Here is a 3057-nt window from a genome sequence, read left to right as displayed (position 1 = left end):
CTGCTCAGTCAAGACACCTATGTCAAAAGTTATTTCCCACTCTATATACTCCTATTACCACTGCTGTTCATCATGGCACCTCCTGCCCAAGTGATATGACTCTGTATCTACTACTACTACTAATACTGCTGCTGCTCAGTCAAGACACCTATGTCAAAAGTTATTTCCCACTCTATATACTCCTATTACCACTGCTGTTCATCATGGCACCTCCTGCCCAAGTGATATGACTCTGTATCTACTACTACTACTACTGCTGCTGCTGCTCAGTCAAGACACCTATATCAGAAGTTATTTGCCACTCTATACTCCTATTACCACTGCTGTTCACTGATACCACTGATTATTTATCCCTTAACTACCCCCATTTGTGAGGGTCGGGGTTTTTCTTTAAAGTCCCATGCAAATCAATGGGAAATGTATGTTCCCACATAACTTCTGTACGCCTAGAGATATTTCAATAATACCTGCTATACATATTACTTATATGCCAAATAAAAATATATAACAGTTAAATTAACCCTTACCTACACCCTTATATAAAAGATGGGTATATTTATATTACTATGATTTTCCTCCCCAAAAGGTTAAGATAGGAAGACCGGGCAACGCTGGGTATTCAGCTAGTAATAGTATAAAATGTTTTTGGTTATTATTAAGTTAGATGTGTTGATGTTGATGTTGATGTTGATGTGTTAGGCCCCGTACACACGATAGAATCCATCCGCAGATAAATCCCAGCAAATGGGTTTCTGCGGATAGATCCTATGGTGTGTACACGCCAGCGGATCTGTTTCCGCGGAGAAATCTCCTCTGGGATGGATTCCAGCAGATCGGATATTTGCTGTGCTGCACAACAAATCCATCTGCTGGAATCCATTCCAACGGATGGATCCGCTCGTCTGTACAGACTTACCGGATCCATTCGTCCAAAGGGATTCCCCGCACGCGTCGTAATGATTTGACGCATGCGTGGAATTCCTTATATGACAGCGTCGCGCCCGTCGCCGCGTCATAATCGCGGCGACGGCGCGACACGTCATCGGCAGAGGATTTCCGCGCGGATTTCAATGCGATGGTGTGTACACTCCATCCCATCGAAATCAGCGGAAATCTTTGAGAGGATTTATCCGTGGAAACGGTCCGCTGGACCGTATCTGCGGATAAATCCTCTCGTGTGTATGGGGCCTTAGATGTGAAGTTAGATGTGTTTAAAAAACTAACAATCTCAATAAGAAATGAAACCTTTGCAAAATATAACATTTTTTATTAAAACAAAAAAAAAAAAAAAATTAAGACATGAGCTTCTGAAGCTCTGCCACCTCATCAAAATTTTTCGTCAGTTGTTGCGCCAGCTGTTGGTTTTGGCGGGTTAAAAAAAGAATTTGCTGCTCATTTGAGAGTATTCTCTGTGTCATACTTTTCATGGCAGATTGTTTCCTCTTGAGCTTTTGCAAAACTGTTAGGATATAAGAAAAAAACATTTGGATTTCAAAGACCGTTACGAAAGATTATTTTCAGCCCTAAAAATAATAAAGTCTGACTTAAGAGCCTCTATGAAAGAGGATCTGGCAGAGGCAATTCTCTTCCTTAGAACTCTACATTGAATTTATTTGCATTTGCTAAGCCTAGAACTACATTTCAACCATTTATAAACCATTTCTAGGTTTTGCAGATTTTGTTTTTGGTTCATTATAGATAAGCTTTGTTTTTGTTCTAAAACAACCAAATAATGTGGTTTGTATTTTTGAACTGGTAAAGATCCTGTTCCTGATGTTTATGCCTGCTGCTACTATCCAGTCACTTGATTGTTTTCATTGTGTTTGTCTTTTGCTTAAACTGTGCAATACAGTAGACTGTTGGCTTCCCAGCCAGTAGTCCTGTGGTAGGTTGCGTTTCTTTCCCTCAAGGAATGTATAAAATACATTCGCATATTAATACAGAGGAGTCGGAGTCGGGGAGTCGGAGTCTGAAGTACATAAAACTGAGGAGTCGGAGTCGGAGTCGGAACATTTATCTACCGACTCCACAGCCCTGCTTTAAATGCTGTCCATTTTTAGAGCTACATTTTATTGTTGAAATTTTATTAATCTCTGTGCCCATATTTACCCTCCTGATTGATGGTAAAATGAACCGTCTCATCCTGCTCCTCTTCTTCGTCACCCACTACTCTACCAGAAGTTTTGGGGGGGGGGTGCAGCTCCTCCTCTTGCTCCTCCACAGGAGCTGGGGATGGTGATGTGGATGGCCCTGGCTGCTCCTCCTCATCCCTCACCTCCTCTTCCACATCCTCCTCCTGCTCCTCCTCTGCGGCCTGTCGCCTTGTGCGCTTGGGGCGCACAGCTGGTAGAGAAGCTCCTATAATAACACAATGTTCATATATGTTAAAATGTTTTCTAATGACGTATGCAAATTCTGTGTACTCTGCTGTATTGTATATGAATACAAATTAATTTATATAGACAGTTAACCAATGGGACAATGTTATATTAAAGGGTCTTGTGGGCACTACAGGGGACTGAGCGTGAGCTGGGCTGCCACCATGGTAAAATGAGCTGTTTTTGCCTCCTTTGTTTTGTTCAGACGATCTCATGTTAAATATAAAATAATAATAGTGCAGCGCAAAACAAACAATTTTAAACTATAAATACAGAAAGTTAAAACATATGATATATGATATATAATTAAAAATTATATAATAGAGTCCATATAAAGTGCTCAAGTGCAAAAAGATGATCCAGATCGGAATATAATAGTGCAAAAATCCAAAGGGTGATATCCAGAAGGAACCTCCACCAAATAGCAGGAATGGCCTCTCACCTTACAACTTCGACCTGCAATAGGTCACAAAGCATAATCAGAGAACCACCTGTTCTCAGAGGACAGCAAGCAATGCAGCAGTAGAACCATGAAGTCCCGCTCATAGGGACGTAACGTCGTACGAGGGGAAGGGGCCACATGTGACGTCACCCGCGATCGCCGACCTAGACTGAAACCCATGCTCTTATGGATGTTTTATGCTGTTTCGCTGTACTCGTTTGAGAGTGCTTATACAGT

At 41.5% G+C, this 3057-nt stretch overlaps 1 long non-coding RNA gene across 1 annotated transcript; it reads right to left on the bottom strand.

Moving 5' to 3' along the window:
- Nucleotides 1–1250: 1250 nt before the first annotated feature.
- LOC120935434 lies at nucleotides 1251–2149 on the bottom strand. The gene is made up of 2 exons (XR_005748484.1): nucleotides 2110–2149; nucleotides 1251–1459 (listed from the first exon to the last, which is right to left on the bottom strand). It is a non-coding gene; the product is annotated as an uncharacterized LOC120935434 (long non-coding RNA).
- Nucleotides 2150–3057: the final 908 nt, after the last annotated feature.

This window comes from Rana temporaria, chromosome 4 (assembly GCF_905171775.1).
Source record: "Rana temporaria chromosome 4, aRanTem1.1, whole genome shotgun sequence".
Classification (NCBI taxonomy): Eukaryota; Metazoa; Chordata; class Amphibia; order Anura; family Ranidae; genus Rana; species Rana temporaria.
This window is presented reverse-complemented; position numbering and strand designations above follow the sequence as displayed.